This window comes from Anabrus simplex, chromosome 2 (genome assembly GCF_040414725.1).
Source record: "Anabrus simplex isolate iqAnaSimp1 chromosome 2, ASM4041472v1, whole genome shotgun sequence".
NCBI lineage: Eukaryota > Metazoa > Arthropoda > Insecta > Orthoptera > Tettigoniidae > Anabrus > Anabrus simplex.
The window spans coordinates 484738454-484755446 of record NC_090266.1 but is presented as its reverse complement, the minus strand read 5'-3'; the positions used below and the strand labels follow the sequence as shown (position 1 = coordinate 484755446).

The following is a 16993-nucleotide window of genomic DNA, read 5'->3' as shown; positions in this document are numbered from 1 at the left end:
GGGGCTGAACTTTTAAAATGAGTGTACCTGTATGTCAAAAACTGAACAGTTTAAAGACATGAAAATTGGTATTTGGAAACTCCTTAAAAAATAAGGAGACAAGCATTTTTTTGTTTCCGGAAAGTCCTGTTAACGGGGTTGAAAAGGGTGAAAGAGGGGTTGAATACTTTTATGTGGATACTTATATTACAAAAACTGAAGATGTTACAGTCATGAAAATTGGTATTTGGAATCTCCTTTAAAAATAAACACGCGTTTTCGGTTTTTTGGAAAATCTACTTAAGGGATGGTGAGCAGGAGTGACAAAGGGGGTGAATTCTTTTTTTTGCTAATGGCCTTACGTCGCACCAACACAGATAATTCTTATGGCGACGATGGGTTAGAAGAGGCCTAGGAGTTGGAAGGAAGCGGCCGTGGCCTTAATTAAGGTTCAGCCCCATTTGCCTGGTGTGAAAATGGGAAACCACGGAAAACCATATTCAGGGCTGCCGACAGTGGGATTTGAATCCAAACACGATGGATCTCCATCGCCCATGTCAGCAGTTATTCGCAAACACCTGAATGCTACACACATCGGCCAATTTATAGGTATGGGAAAATCTGTCACCTGACCAGCCAGACCGCCCGATTTCACGCCATTGGACTTCTTCCAGAGAGGTCTTTGATACAATTAGTTTCTCAGCAGTCGGAAGATCCTGAGAGCCTTCGAAATTATATTACAGCACCCTACAGGTCCGCAAAATCTACCACGCTCCAACGAGCCTAACTTGCAATTGAATGGCGTGTTCAGATATGCATTAATGAAGAAGGCGACCTGTTCGAACACTTACTTCGCTAACAGACTGGCTCTCAGTTAGCCGGATTCAAATCACTTGACCATCTATGCTTATCCAGGCTGCGTATTAAACGCTCCCTTTTTAGAGCCACATAAGCAACCGGTCACGGAACAATAATGTGCAAAACAACATAGCCATTATTTTAATTACGTTTTGGAGTTGTACGTACATTTTTGGTAGAGAGGAAGAGGAGGCCTGATGCCCTTAACTCTACCAAAATAAATAAATAAATAAATAAATAAATAAATAAATAAATAAATAAATAAATAAATAAATAAATAAATAAATAAATAAATAAATAAATAAATAAATAAATAAATAAATAAATAAATAAATAAATAAATAAATAACATCACCATACTTTGGGAGACAGAAAAAATAAAAACCGAAACATTTCTACTCAAGTATGTTAACAGTCCACATAGATCGCGTCCGCTCCATCTGAGCTAACCGTACACACAGCACATCGTCGGTGGATGTTTGTTTATTCAGTAAGCCGTATGTGGACCTAATGCACATCTACACAACGGCAAACGTTTCGTTATCCGCAGCGGTTGGATATCGCGTCCATTCAGGAGCAATATTATTTCGCTATCCATGGCATGAGTCCTTCAGGCCTCTAGAGTGTGTAGGGCCTACGCAGCACCATCCATACTATCACGTACCATCAGAGCCTAACGTTTGTAGGATGTCTGTGGAATGGATTTGGACTAAAGAGGATCATCCAGCCAATTGCGCTCCGAGAGCGCGCCCGCGCTCGGGGAGCACTGGGCAGTCAGACTAGCGCACCTTCCCCTCCCACAACTACAGTGTGGCAGCGAGGAGACCTGAGACGGACGATGTTCGGACCGCGCTCACTAGATACGTACGTACAGTCGTGCGTCCGACGGCTTTTTTTTTTTTTTTTTTTTGCTATTTGCTTTACGTCGCACCGACACAGATAGGTCTTATGGCGACGATGGGATAGGAAAGGCCTAGGAAGTGGAAGGAAGCGGCCGTGGCCTTAATTAAGATACAGCCCCGGTTTTGTGGGTTTGTTGACATCGTATTGATAGGTCTGTTTTGCCATAACAAATGTACCGCATATACAAATCGAAAGGTGCTCCGATGTATGGAATATGCAGGAAACGAAATCAAGTGTTAAGTAAAGAATACAGTAACGTGATTTATTCAAAACTGAAATTTAAACATAACTGAGAGGAAAATTCAACAAACTTTTACCAATATGAACAGATAGTACAGACCTTGATTGACTTTTGCTCAGCCGTTTTTACGAGCTTTTACTTTCGGAGCAAACAATCTTCTCCAAATTGAGTAGGCCTACAATATTTCTGGACACAGCGATTCTTAAACAATTGCGCAAGTTTCTATCGCTCATCGTTGCACGATGTTTACTTTTGGTAAGCTCAAGAACCGAAAAGAAACGTTCACAAATGGACGTTGAACCGAACACTGACAGAACTTTACATGCATGTTTATACAAAAGGGGGTATTCTTCTTGCGGAAAGCCGTTGTAAAATTCTTCTAAACTTCGTGTCAATAGAAAGCGGTCTTTAAGACGAACATTGAACTGCAATTCAAGCAACTCTAATTGTAATAGCTGTGGAGCACTGTCTGCACTAAGAGAAAATGGTCGAACAAATACATCTAACACCGCTTGGAGTTCTGATAATTCTGAAAATCTTTTTTCAAACTCCCCTTGTAATATTGTCAAATTACCTGAAAGAACTCATCAAAGTCGACACCTTATTTCACTGTTTCAAGCGATGGAAAATGTCCTGTGTTCCTTGCACGCCACTGGTTTTCCCACAAGTTCTATTTCCTTTTGAACGCTTGAATTTTTTCCACCAAATCACAGATATTGTCCTTTTCGCCCTGAAGCGAAGTGTTCAAAGTATTCAGATGGGCAGTAAAGTCACTTAAAAAGGCCAAGTTCGCCACCCACTTAGGATCACGCAAAAGAACCTCGTACCGCCCTTTCATGTCATAAAATGTATATATTTCGTTCCGCAAGCAAAAATCAAGATGAAGCACCTTCGCCTTGCTCAGCCATCTTACTTCTGCATGCTACGGGATATCCGGATACTCCGCTTCGATATCATCCAAGAACTCTTTGAATTTCTTTCTTTTCTTTTTTTGCTATTTGCTTTATGTCGCACCGACACAGATAGGTCTTATGGCGACGATGGGACAAGAAGGGTCCCGGAATGGGAAGGAAGCGGCCGTGGTCTTAATTAAGGTATTAATTAACGTACAGCCCCAGCATTTGCCTGGTGTGAAAATGGGAAACCACGGAAAACCATCTTCAGGGCTGCCGACAGTGGGGTTCGAACCCATTATCTCCCGATTGCGAGCTCGCAGCTGCGCGCCTCTAACCGCACGGCCAACTCGCCCGGTACTCTTTGAATTGACGGTGCGTGAGTCCATGGAAGCGAAGAAACTTTACCATTCGCACAACTGTTCCCATTAAGTTTGGCGACTTTTGCACAGATTGCCCCCTGGTGTATCAAGCACTGGATCGCCGCCATTAGGGTACTACCGCTCTCAGCCATTTTTAATTTCACATAGCTTAGGAACCCCGTGCGTAGACCACGTAAAGGAGGAGCTCTGTCCGTCGTTACACTCGTCAACCGCTCCCATTTTAATCCCATTGACTCAAACACACACTCCACTGCTTGGAAAATATCGAAACCGGTAGTGGTGTCTTTGAGAGCTACCTAGTCTAGGAAATCCTCGGTGACCCGAAGATCGTCATCCACCCCTCGAATGAAAATAACGAGCTGAGCTGTGTCCGCAATGTCGGTTGATTCGTCGAGGGCGATGGAAAAGGATAAAAAATTTGCTGCCTTCTCCATTAATTGCTGTTCCATATCAACGGCCATATCGTCCATTCTGCGAGCCACACTTTGAGGAGAAAGAGAGATTTTGTCAAATTTCTCAACTAGCTCCATAGGACAAATACATGTCGCCGCGTCCATTGGGCACTCCTTGATTACATTCCCTTCTTTGAAGGGTTTCCCAGCTTTGGCAATTCGCAACGAACATTTGTAGCTTGTTCGTAAAATGGGTTAACCAACCTCACTCTCCTCAATCTCCTGTCAGACAAAAATACGGCAAGTCACAATTTTAGTGTTATTCAGATAATTCAATCATTTCTTCATTCCCTTTGTAAACAAGCATTTAAAAATTAAAACAATAATACTTACAGAACAGTGCTGCTTGAAATATTCTTTCAATTCTTCCAACTTCGATTGGCGACTGGCGTCTGTCAAATCACCGTAATCATCCCTGTGGTCAGCATTGTAGTGCCGTTCAAAATTGTGCTTTTTAAGCACATTAAATCTCGGTGGCACACTAAAAATTTGGCATGCCCTTTATAAGCTGTACAGAAAAAGGAAATTTCCCATTCTGCTTTAAAGGCTGCTGATTCACCACTCCTTTTTTTTGTATGATGTTCAGTCATGAAAAGTGCAAAACTGATTTAGTTACTCGCTGTTAACAAAGCGCATTGGACTAGGCTACAGTGACTCTGTAGGCTAACTAGCGACTGATGGATCTTCTGCTCTCTTCGGGGGCGGCGGGTAGACTGCTCGCTCAGCCACCCAAGTTCCTCCCACCCATAGAGTTAGTATATTATATACTAGAGGTAGCATTGGCGCTGCAGTCGCGTGCGAAGTTGAACGAGCGCGCTGTTTGGCAAAAGCTGTATTGTTTGGCACTGTCACTACTGGAGCTTCCCGATAAATTGAAGTATATACTTCTGTGAAGGAAAATGCCAGTCTCCTGTGCAACTTATGGCTGCATAGAGAGGTTCATAAAGGGCAGTGGCGTATCATTTCACAGGTATGTTTCCTTGAAATTCATTTCCGTGCGTATACAATAATACTTTGGCCTACTTGGGCTGACTTCGCGACTGATTCCCCTGTCGGCGCGAATGAGTTTCTTTGGATCTTTCCTTGAAGACTGAAAATAAAGTTTTAGGAAATATAAGGGATGACATTTTCCTTTCGCTGAATGGCCATGCTTTTGAAAGCAAATATGCAGAAAAATCATGTACATGATACCGAGCGAGTGGCTGCAGACTTTAGGTCACGTAGCTGTCAGCTTGAACCCCATTGTCGGCAGCACTGAAGATGGTTTCCAATTTTTAGACCTTAATAAAGGCCACAGTCGTTTCCTTCCCACTCTTAGCCCTTTCCTGTCCCATAATCGCCGTAAGACCTATGTGTGTCGGTGCAACGTAAAGTAAATCGGTACAAAAAAATAAGAAAAGTTGTGCATGATAGCCTGGAACTGTGCTCCGTTTTTTAGTTTCTGTGTGTATTTATAGTATTAAAAGCTAATGGATATATTTTCTGTGTATACAGTTTGTTGCTTTCCCTTCGTATAGTACGTGTACTGTAGCAGTCCCCGTTCATAGCTTACCAGACTAAATGTGCAACACCGTGTGAACATCTGAGTCCTTTACTTTCGTGAATATTATTCTCTTAAATGGCGATGGCACTACAGGCCTATACAAGTATAATACGTAAATTAATGACCGAGCGAGTTGGCAATGCGGTTAGAGCCACGCAGCTGTAAGTTTGCTTTCGAGAAATAGTGGGTTAAAACCCCACTGTCGGCAGCACTGAAGATGGTTTTCCGTGGTTTCCCATTTTCACACTAGGCAAATGCTGGGGTTGAACTTCATTTATGCCCATGTGCGCTTCCTTCCCACTCCTAGTCCTCTCCTATCCCATCGTCGCCGTAAGACCCATCTGTGTCGGTGCGATGTAAAGCAAATTGTAAAAATTATTGTATTTTTTCAGTTCTCTTCAATCATATAATTTACCACTTTCCCTTTCTATTTTACATTTTACAAGTTTAAATCTTAAAGCAAATCATACATTTCACGACAAGCTAAATAAAAACTCCATAATAGGCTAAAAGCATAAGCGAGTGTCATATTTCCACTTGTAATCACATTTAGAAAACATCGATGATAATAATAATAATAATAATAATAATAATAATAATAATAATAATAATAATAATAATGGATTTACGTCCCACTAACTACTTATGAGGTTTTCAGAGACCCCGAGGTGTCGGAATTTTTCCTACGGGAGTTTTTTCATGTGCCGGTAAATTTATCTACAAGAGGATGACATATTTGAGCATTTTCAAGTATAACCGTACTGAGTTAGGCTCGAACCTGCCAACTTGGGCTCAGAAAGCCAGCGTCTAAACCGGCGATGACAATATTTTGTCTAGTTTACCCCAAAATCTCGCCAACGTTTTTAGGCCTAAAAACTCTCTCATCCGCTTCGTACGAGAGAGGACATTTTCAGTCATTGGGCAGAATTATAGCAAATTCCTGGCCATTTACACAAAAGATAGCAAAATATACGTGCCCTCCTTCTAAACGTATTTTGTTAGAAGACTTAATATGAACAGCAAATTGGTTTTGTGTTCGTTAACTGCACCTGAACACCGTCCTCTTTTATCACTTATTTCTCCTGTATTTTTGCTTTTAGGGCTCTCGTTTTTACTGGAGAGAAGCATCGCAAGTATACTGTAGCATCTGAGAATGTTTACATGTCAGAAATTTAAATCGTATCTACATCCACACAGTTTTAAAAGTCCCCAATTTACATTGATGAGTACGGCGGAATGAGCTTTTTGCCAAACAGCTGCGATTTCAACATGCTCCGCTCGCTACAGTGATTCTCTCGTAGACGGTGGCGCCAATGCTACCTCTAGTGTGTTATTTACTAACTCTATGCTCCCACCACTACCGAAAATACCTTCCCCAAAGCGCTAGGAGCACTGGCTTGGAGCGCGGCCTGAGCGCTAGCGCTCGGGGAGCGCTGTTTGGATGGCCCTAGCTTGAAACTAAAAGTAAGGGACAGCATACTCACACGCTATTTACAGAAAAGTGAGATCCAGTTCAATATTATCATTACACAATCATAATGGTTTTCCTTACTTCTATTTACTGGTTCTCATACCACAAGTGGTTCTTGACCTTCGCATCATGAAATAATTTGAAAAGTGAAAGAAATGCACACCGGTCTAGGAAGCCTAGAATAATGGCCGAGAGGATTCGTCGTGCTGACCATACGACACCTCATACTCTACAGGCCTTCGGGCTGAGCAGTGGTCGCTTAGTAGGTCATGGCCCTTTGAGGCTGTTGTGCAATGGAGGCAGAGGAGGAAAGAAACGCACGGTATTTACGGTATTTAGAGGTAAACTATTGTTATCTATTTCTTTACTGTAGTCTAAATATAAACGTAATAATATTTTTCTATGAATCAGCAAATGCTTCTGCACTCATCCGTTTCTGTCTCCATATACCAGCGCGTTCCGAACTACGTGGCGTTTGCTGGCTTTGTAGGTTGCTTTTTAAGTGGTTTGGAGTTGGTCCATACACTACTTAAGCACTTCAATATTTCACCTCGTTTCTGTACATTTCTATTAATATCTTGAAAAAGATACACACAAATATATCACGTTTTTTTCCTTACACGTGGCGATGTGGCAGTGAGCTTCTTTAGGAGAAACCGAAATTACATCACTTGACCTTCGTGTATGTAAGAACCAATATGAAGTTTATTATTCCCAGATTATAGAGGATTAGCCAAACCAGTTACATCACACAGTTGTCTATCGTGAAGATCAAAATTTTATAAATTCCGTAACCCGTTAAGAGGCAATTATGGAATGGAAGCGGTGGAGTAATGGAGGATTGCGGAGAAGAAACGACTAGTCTCTGATCATTTTCTATGGAATTACGTATCTCAGAAATGAGCTGTGGATTTCCTTTAAAAAGAAGTCCTATGACTATTTCAATAATCCGGCAAGAAATTGTTTTAAACAGTTGGTCCAAAGATGAAAGGGATAAGACATACAATTCTTGACGTATTTTAGCCAGGATATCACAAGGATTATCTAGCTGCTAGTGCTGACGTTCAGTCCAGTATTGGAAATCGAATCGTAGTACCTGTGCGGCGGGCATCATGTACGTGCAAGAGTCAGCTAAGGAGCTAAAAACCTATAAGTAAGACGTTTACCGAATTCGGAGTACTTCACGCCTTTCATCGTCGGCGGTATCGAAATAAGTCTCAAGGATATGAAAACTATTAAAGCTCTTGCGTTTGACGGGATCCATCGTGAATTCTTAATAAATTGTGCTATAAACACTCGCATGCAGCTGAGTAGGTTTCCTACCAATATTCTTCGAAATGGTACCCTACCTCACCTTACAGAAATCATTACCATTCTGAAGCCAAGAAAACGTGCTGATAAGCCTGACAGTTACAGACCAATTTCATTACTGAGTGTTTGCTACAAGCTGCTGGAACGACTTCTCTTTAACAAGAATTGCTTCTGCACTACTACAGCACATCACTATCTAACAAGCTTGTTTTAGACCCCAGCGCAGCTGCATCGACCGGGTACTATTCCTCGCCACATACATAGAGGCAGGAATCCAACTATGTCTTAAGGCATCTGTGGCATTAATTGACGTAATGACTTCATACGATGCTGTGTAGAGAGGGTGCATTTATATAAACTGCTGCGTATGGCACCTTGCAAAATCATTGCCCACCCATCAACAGCATGTTGAATGGCATAATCTGCAGGATTATAATGGGTCATTCAGTGAGTAGAAGAATGAAGTTAAATAATGGTCTACCTCAAGGATCTCTGCTTGCTCCGCTCCATTTCAGTTTGTATATAACTGATAACATAAAGACACCATCTTGAAAATTTGGCTAAGCACATGACTAGGCAACATCTACCAGGAACAGTAGCCTTGAAGCTACTGAATCCATTCTTACTGAAAACCTTTCTGTTCTCGGAAATGACTTTTGTAAATTGGGATAACAAACAGGTATGACTAAATCAGAAGTTTGCATCTTCCATCTGAACACCCACCAGGTCAGTGTATATTTTGTTAATGCACTGTCAAAACACACCAGGTTTCCAAAGTACCAGGAAGTTGGTCTAGATAGAACTCTGTCCTTCAGGCAAAACCTGACGAGCAGAGCTGCTAAACTCAACACTTGAAACATTCTCCGAATTTTGCGCCACTACACTTTGATGCTCAGCCGTTAGTCACATCTTTTCTACTGCTGAGTACTGTGCTCCTGTTTGGTAACAGGCCCCACACCAAGAACATTGATGCACTACTCTACAACACCTTGAGAATGATTTCAAGGACGATGAGGTCCCCACCACCTTGCTCGCTTCCTGTTCTGTGTCATATTGCTCCTTCATTTCTCACCGACTTCACGACCTGGTCAGAGAATGTCACATTATAGTAGATCTGCAATTACCATTTGATTTCACTGATCTACAGTCCAGCAGGTTCATATCAACGAACCCAGCGCTAAGCATAGTTCAGAGACTAACAGTGGAAAGCTTCACTCTCATTAACCACGACTGGAAATCGACTGCCGCCCCAGAATTATGCAGTATGCTTTCTATCATCGTGAAGGATACTAGAGTCAGTTTACTCAGAAGACTATGGTGTAGGCCGAATAGAATTCCGACTAGCCTTGGTGTGTGCGGTGATACGCTCTACAAGTGGACCAAACTGCCATCTTCCGAGTGTAATTGTGGGACTGAGAGACATGCTAGCCAACATGTTGTATACGAGTGTTCCCTGAGGGCTTACCATGGTGACCCTGGAGATTTTGTCGATGTGAAATCTGACTCAGTGGACTATCTCAGGAACATGGGTGTCAATATATAATCTGCGTACGTATTTAAGTATAATGTGCACTGATGTGTCATTCCACGCTAAACGCATAATAATAATAATAATAATAATAATAATAATAATAATAATAATAATAATAATAATATTAACAATAATAAGTTAATAATAAAATCGGTTCCTCGGCTGAATGGTCAACGTATTGGTTTTCAGTTCAGAGGGCCCCGGGTCCGATTGTCGGCTGGGCCGAGAATTTTAACTGCGTGTGGTTAATTCCTCTGTTTACCGAGCTCGATAGCTGCAGTCGCTTAAGTGCGGCCAGTATCCAGTATTCGGGAGATAGTAGGTTCGAACCCCACTGTCGGCAGACCTGAAGATGGTTTTCCGTGGTTTCCCATTTTCACACCAGGCAAGTGCTGGGGCTGTACCTTCATTAAGGCCACGGCCGCTTCCTTCCCACTCCTAGCCCTTTCCTGTCCTATCGTCGCAATAAGACCTATCTGTGTCAGTGCGACGTAAAGCAACTAGAAAAAACATTCCTCTGACATGGGTACTGGGTGTTTGTGTTCGTCTTAATACACTTCTCTTCGTGTACACATAGCATGCCACACTACTGACCACCACAAAATCCACGCAATAGCGAATACATTTCTGCTTATAGGGTTATCGTCGGGAAGGACATCCAACCGTAAAATTGTGCCAAACCCATATGTCCAGTACCGGTCCAAATAAATTATGAATAATAATAATAATAATAATAATAATAATAATAAGAGTAAACTCGCGTCCTCATCCCGAGGTAGTGCAACTGTTTTCAGGCAGATCTCCAATCGAGGTGAGCTGCATGCACCATTTCAACCACACACCAGCACTCCTGCCAATCTTAAATTTCTGGCAATACTGGAAATCGAACCCATGCCTCCGAGGACGGTAGCTAATAACACTAACCGTTAAGCTACGGAGGCGTACATAATAATAATAATAATAATAATAATAATAATAATAATAATAATAATAAGAGTAAACTCGCGTCCTCATCCCGAGGTAGTGCAACTGTTTTCAGGCAGATCTCCAATCGAGGTGAGCTGCATGCACCATTTCAACCACACACCAGCACTCCTGCCAATCTTAAATTTCTGGCAATACTGGAAATCGAACCCATGCCTCCGAGGACGGTAGCTAATAACACTAACCGTTAAGCTACGGAGGCGTACATAATAATAATAATAATAATAATAATAATAATAATAATAATAATAATAATAATAATAATAATAATAATAATAATAACATACGATGATAAAGCGGTCGAGAATAAGAGCTCTCTCTAAATAACGGATGAACAACGATCATCATCATCCAGCTGTTCATTAGGCCTAAACGAGTTTGGAAGAAAGCTTTCCGATGTAGTGAGTTACTTCAGACAGATGCAACTTGAAATATTTCCAGTCTGCCGAATACACAAGTTAATATAAATATTACACTATAAATATCTCTAAAAACATATTAAACACGGAATAAAAACATACACTATTAAACAAAGAATTTCGTGTTTAATGTGTTTTCTTACAGATATGTTATAGTGTTATATTTATATTTAACTTGTGTTCGACAGACTGGGAAGCTTTTCGGTTACATTTAACTGAGTCGACACTGGAAGGTATGGCTTCCTTCTTAACAAATTACTTCAGATAGGGTGACATGTTTATTTTCGCTCCTCTACGAAGCAAAAGGACCTAATTATCCATCGACGTCCAGAATTGTTTAGTGTCGGAAGCAATCCGGAACTTCAGCACAGCTGAACCCGTCATCCTGTAGACAATAATCATAAAAGTGACTAGAGGAACTGAAATTACATTTTAATTTTTTTAGATCATTTGACTGTATTCCTTGGCTGAATGGTAAGCGTTGAGGTCTTCGGTTCAGAGAGTCCCGGGTTCGATTCCCGGCCACGCCGGAGAATTTTAATCGTCTTTGATTAATTCTTCTGGCCTGAGGACTGGGTGTTTGCGTTTATCCCAACACGTTCCTCTTCATATTCTGACAACACACTACACTACCAACCACCACAGAAATACGCAATAGTGATTACATCCCTCCATATAAGGTTGGCGTCAGGAAGGGCATCCGTCCGTAAAACAGGGCCAAATCCACATGTGCGATTCAGTTGGCACCCGGGACCTCACAGTTGTGGGAGAAGCGGTAGAAAAAAGAAGAAAAAAAGACGATTATATGAGTGTATTACCTGATCCACTGTTTCATGGCACTTTTGTCCGGCCCACGGCTAAATGGTTAGCGTGCTGGCCTTTGGTCACAGGGGTCCCGGGTTCCACTCCCGGCAGGGTCGGGAATTTTAACCATAATTGGTTGATTCCCCTGGCACGGGGACTTGGTGTATATATCGTCTTCATCATCATTTCATCCTCATCACAACGCGCAGGTCGCCTACGGGAGTCAGATCAAAAGACCTGCACCTGGCGAGTCGAAGTCCTCGGACACATCCCGGCACCAGAAGCCATACGCCATTTCATTTCATGGCACTTTTGAAATAGTTTCCTCGGCTACAGAAACCCGACTCCCTAGTTATACGTGTACTGTAGTTATCTTGTGTATGTCCACGCGTGCCAAGGCTCTGACAGGTATACGCATAAAGAAGATACTCGTATCTTGCGACAGAATATCAAGCCTGTAACCGCAGAATAGGCCGGCCTACAAGGCACAGACATATTCCGCGGAGTATAATAACTGGCAGCCACTTTTCTCGCAAGTGAATACTGGACTTTTCTAACTTGCTATGGATTTCCCGATCAACGTCATAATGACTGCCCCAAGAACAAGAACAATAACACCAAAACCTCACGAACAGGCGAGAGAGAGGGACTGCCGAGTACTGAAAAGAGTAGTGCGACAAAATTGCATGGCATGAGGGGAATTACAACATTCTTCAGATGCAAAGTGCTTCTGGAAAAAACGTCGGTACCAAAACTGTTCGTTGAAAACTGCACAAACTAGGATTCTATGAACAGACAGATGTACATAAGCCGAATATTAGTAAGAATGCAAAGAATCAATTCGCGCGGTACAAAGCATGACCCAATCAAACTAAACACTGGAGATAGTTCGCTGAGCCGATAACTGATGCTACACTTTATGACGATCCGTCGGACGGGTCTGGGTTAGAAGAATCCCATGTGAGCATCGCCTTCCTAAAAGCGCTGTACCAGTTGTGAAATATGGTGAAGAAGATGTCACGATCTGAGAGTACTGTTCCTGTTATGAACTAGGTCATATACTTCTTGCGACCAATAAACAATATTCTGAAAAATGCTCAAACATTCTGGACAATTCTTCAGTTCTCTCACAATATCGTCATAGAAGCCTTTTCTTGTCCATCGCAGCAATGTCCTTGTCCATAAAATTAGTTCTAGAATAAAATATACCATAAGTATCTTGATGACGTCCTACGGATCCCGAGAGTTTTCCAAAATAGGGCGTGATCATCACTTGGATGGGTAGCCTCGTGCTGTTGGGTGTAGGAGCGGAAAGGAACTGGCCCCTACGCATGTAAACTCCGGCTGAGGATGCCTGGTCAATGGCCCCTGGCCTAGCTGCGGGCACTGACTAGGTCGCCAACGTCCAGGTTTTGACAAGGTACTTGGTTTTCTCGGTCTCGATGAGGTATTTAGGGGTAGTGTTTCAATGAAACGTTCGAAGCTTACATAGATATCGCTTGTCTCGCCCGACACTCTTCACGTACAGATCACGTACCTTCAAAACAATGTTATTCCATATTTGAGGAGTGTCTGTTCAAATGATGCTTTTACTACTTCAAACAAAAATCAGTATTTCGTTCACATGCATTGCAGTAGTTGAATACTACCGAATGCCATGAGCAATCCAGACCAAAAATATGTAATACTTTGAAACTGTACCATACCCGTTCATGGGTACGTCCCATGTGCCTTTTATTATACGTTTCTTGCGTTTCCCCACGACTTCCCTATGGTGGAAATAGCCACCTTTTGAACAGACACTCCCCTCATTTGTCCGCTTGAACATGGCCGCACACATTTCTAGGCCAAACCCTAAAACTGAACTCGAATTCTAGTCAGAGCCAGGAATCGAACACCGGGCGAGTTGGCCGTGCGGTAAGGGGCGCGCGGCTGTGAGCTTGCATCCGGGAGGTAGTGGGTTAGAATCCCACTGTCGGCAGCCCTGAATATGGTTTTCAGTGGTTTCCCATTTTCACACCAGGCAAATGCTGGGGCTATACCTTAATTAAGGTCACGGCTGCTTCCTTTCATTTCCTAGGCCTTTCCTATCCCATCGTCGCCATAAGGTGATGCGACGTAAAGCCACTAGCAGGAAACGAACTGGAAGAGATAGCGAGGGGTTTGGAGATAGAAGATCTATGCTAACTAGGGTGCCAGTGCTTTCTTTGTCTCTTTGGTGAGTTTGGAGTGTCTTCTGGTGCATGGAGAGGAGCTTGAGGAACAGCTTTATCTACTACTATCCTCAAACGTGTGAAGTCAGGAAGCAAGATTCTTCTAACAACAAGGTTACTAGTTTTACGTAAAAGTAACTACTTTCACAGATTTTACAGATTTTGGAGACATCGAGGTTGCGGCATATCTCGTCAATACAAACCGGATATAGTTTTTCTATTTCTAAAAGACAATACGGAGTTTTATTTGAGAAAATGAATGTGAAACTGATATTGTCAACTTCTTAATGTTGTAATAAAATAAACGTAAACGTAATTTCCTTTTTTTTTTTTTTTTTTTTTTTTACATATTCTTAACAGTATTTCCTTGCCAGAATAGAATCTTATTTTCATCTAATATACAGAATCCCATGGTAAAAGAGCCCTGACAGGCCTTGGCCACACAAGCACTTGCTGCTGGGCCTGAAGCCCGGCAGATTACGAGGTAATGCGTAGTCAGCGTGGTGCATTCATCTCGGTTGGTTATTCTTGGCTTTCTAGACAGAGGCCGCTATCTCACCGTCAAATAGCTTCCCAATATTATTCCCATGCAGGGTGAATGTACGTCGAACGAGCCCTCAGATCCAAGTAAGAATCCCTGACATGGCCGAGAACTGAACCCGAGGAGTCCGGATAAGAGACAGACTTGCTACCCCCAGACCGCGGGCCCGGCGCAGTAAATAGTAAATGTGCCTTAATCATAGTTTCTACATTATATTTGTCTGAAATGAATGTCACTGGATACCGCTTCTCTCGCCCGACGCCCGTCATGTGTAGATCATATCCCTTCCAAAACAATCCTGTTTTTAAAGGAAATATTTACGAACTAGTAGGCCTACCACTCTTACTTTTCTCCCAACTCCCGAGAATGTGACAAGAACATTTTCCCAAACCCAGGCTTGAAAGTTTGAAGATGGAATGTACTGTACTCTGTAGAACTGCAAATTACAATGTTGAGATCGCTCCCTCACCACACCATCAGCTCCGACAGCACGATAATGAGGTGTCAAATGACCCTTACCGCAAGTGAGGTGACTCCAGATTGCGGCTGAAGAGAAATTCTCTCTCTCGTTCAACTCGATGTATGTTCCAAAATTGCAACACCTACTGCCGAACTCGGGCTTTAAGCTACATACCAGGTGTTGCGAATACAAATGGCGAACTCAATAAATTCATGTTTTGAGAAAAAATGGCATTTTAAATTATTTCATTTGGACAAAATCAACAAAAAATAACTTACAAGAATTGTGTACCTTTTTCAGTTAAAATGTTAACTCAGGAAATGTACAATTGGATCATTTTCTATTTTACGCATTCTAATTTTTATTATTTTTCAAGGACTTTAAATTTCTAATGAAGAATTAAGAAGTTACACCGCAGGTCTATCGAACCAAACCTTCTTCTATTACAAATACTATTGTGTCGCTTATTAATAGTCAACCATGTCTTCGTCAATGTTGTCATTCTCTTGTCCTGGTTTCTGTGTTATTTGAGTTTAAGCTTGGATATTGTCGACAAAATACTTGCTCCACGGTCAAGGGAAACATGGCAATAATTCATATATGTACTTTCGTTTTATGGACAACCATAACATTTTTAAGATCATTTTCGTTTTCAAGGAAGAATTTTTCAGGGTCGTAATTTTTGCTCCTTAATTTTTTGGTGTTTATTAAACATGTGTGTTTCATTCCGAAGCGCATTCGTTGAGTGAATTCGGAAGTTTTTGTTTTTTTAATTTCGCTCCCATCAACTCAGCTTTGGTAGCTTGTTTCAGAAGGACAGAAAAGATCACGATCAAATCCTTTGTAAGGCGAACGACTCGAAAAGGTGTTTTCATGCAACAGTATTCAACGAAGTAGGTATAATGGTCTGTGAGTGCACTCATAAGTGAACTGACTTGGTTGGAACCAGATAGGTTTTCATGAAACATATCTTAAAGTTAACGATAACAACCATTTCCCAGTAAAATCAATGGCATTGTTTTAACTGAAAACTGAAAAATATTTGGACAGCTCGGAGCATTCGCCTGATGACGAAATATAGTGGAAAGATCTTGGATTTTCACTGTAAAATATACCCATAGTTCTATTTTGAAGTTACACAAAATGCTTTACACTTGAAGTAAGATTTTCACAGCACGAACACAAATTTCACGCTCTGCAAACCTTACGTATATGAATATATCAAAATATTAGGATTTTAATACTTCTGTATTGTATATACACTGACTGACAGAGCAAATGCAACACCAAGAAGGAGTGGTTCGAAAGGGATGAAAGTTGGGGAAAAAACAGAGACGGCACGGACGAATAAATGATGTTTATTTCAAACCGATATGCAGGTTACACAATGCGCACGGCATCGACTCAGTAGGATGTAGGACCACCGCGAGCGGCGATGCACGCAGAAACACGTCGAGGTACAGAGTCAATAAGAGTGCGGATGGTGTCCTGAGGGATGGTTCTCCATTCTCTGTCAACCATTTGCCACAGTTGGTCGTCCGTACGAGGCTGGGGCAGAGTTTGCAAACGGCGTCCAATGAGATCCCACACGTGTTCGATTGGTGAGAGATCCGGAGAGTACGCTGGCCACGGAAGCATCTGTACACCTCGTAGAGCCTGTTGGGAGATGCGAGCAGTGTGTGGGCGGGCATTATCCTGCTGAAACAGAGCTTTGGGCAGCCCCTGAAGGTACGGGAGTGCCACCGGCCGCAGCACATGCTGCACGAAGCGGTGGACATTTAACGTGCCTTGAATACGCACTAGAGGTGACGTGGAATAATACGCAATAGCGCCCCAAACCATGATGCCGCGTTGTCTAGCGGTAGGGCGCTCCACAGTTACTGCCAGATTTGACCTTTCTCCACGCCGACGCCACACTCGTCTGCGGTGACTATCACTGACAGAACAGAAGCGTGACTCATCGGAGAACACGACGTTCCGCCATTCCCTCATCCAAGTCGCTCTAGC

General features: G+C 42.2%; 1 protein-coding gene across 6 annotated transcripts in view; it reads right to left on the bottom strand.

Annotated features, from left to right (window-relative positions):
• Positions 1-16993, bottom strand: part of GlcAT-P (Glucuronyltransferase P) — a 1177810-nt gene that overhangs the window by 73598 nt on the left and 1087219 nt on the right. The window lies entirely within an intron of this gene.